At 34.9% G+C, this 1,046-nt stretch overlaps 1 pseudogene across 1 annotated transcript; it reads right to left on the bottom strand.

The window, feature by feature from the left end:
* Nucleotides 1–6: 6 nt before the first annotated feature.
* On the bottom strand, nucleotides 7–977 carry LOC101310287 (annotated as a pseudogene; the record flags this gene model as incomplete). The annotated part of the gene is made up of 1 exon (XR_185543.1): nucleotides 7–977. The product of XR_185543.1 is annotated as an ATP synthase subunit beta, chloroplastic-like (transcript).
* Between the last annotated feature and the right edge of the window lie 69 nt (nucleotides 978–1,046).

Here is a 1,046-nt window from a genome sequence, read left to right as displayed (position 1 = left end):
TACTGTTTTACCTACTCCAGCTCCCCCAAAAAGTCCGATTTTTCCTCCACGACGATAGGGGGCTAGAAGATCTACGACTTTAATTCCTGTTTCAAAAATGGATAATTTTGTATCTAACTGTATAAAGGCAGGCGCAGATCTATGAATAGGAGATGTTGTACGAGTATCTACAGGACCTAAATTATCCACAGGCTCTCCAAGTACGTTAAAAATTCGTCCTAGAGTCGCTCCGCCGACTGGAACACTTAAAGGAGCTCCTGTATCAATTACTTCCATTCCTCTCGTTAGACCATCTGTAGCACTCATAGCTACCGCTCTAACTCGATTATTTCCTAATAATTGCTGTACTTCACAAGTCACATTAATTTGTTGACCAGCGGTATCTCGACCCTTAATACCAGAGCGTTGTAAATATTAGGCATCTTGCCGGGTGGAAAAGATACATCTAGTACCGGACCAATGATTTGAGCAATACGCCCCAGGTTTTTTTTTCAAGTGCGGAAACCCCAGGACCAGAAGTAGTAGGATTTATTTTCATAATAAAATATGTCGAAATTTTTTGCGAAAATGGCTAGAAATCAAAAATAAATAAATGTTCGATAACAAAACAAGTTAAGTTGATCGGTTAATTGAATCAATAAGAAATGGGTCTTAGCAATCGATTCCGTTGGATGGTACCAACGGAATCCAATTCAATTGTTGACTTATTGAATTTCAATAAATTCAAAAGTTCAATCAAAACCTATTTTCAAAATCTCAAGTGGATGAATAAAAATTTTGTGCAAGTCTTTTATTTGCCTATCATTATAGACAATACCTTCCATATTATCTATGGAATTCGAACCCCATTTATTTACTTACTATTTTTTTCTATCTCATCGGTCCTTATTTATGATTTCAGCATATCGATTTACCCTTAGCCTATTATTTTTTTCATGTTTATGGACGAATTCTGCCTATTTTTACATTTAGGATTTACATATACAACATATATCACTGTCAAGAGTGAATTTATTATTATTTAGATATTTCGATTTTAAAAAGTA

Source organism: Fragaria vesca, unplaced genomic scaffold (assembly GCF_000184155.1).
Source record: "Fragaria vesca subsp. vesca unplaced genomic scaffold, FraVesHawaii_1.0 scf0513240, whole genome shotgun sequence".
Classification (NCBI taxonomy): Eukaryota; Viridiplantae; Streptophyta; class Magnoliopsida; order Rosales; family Rosaceae; genus Fragaria; species Fragaria vesca.
This window is presented reverse-complemented; position numbering and strand designations above follow the sequence as displayed.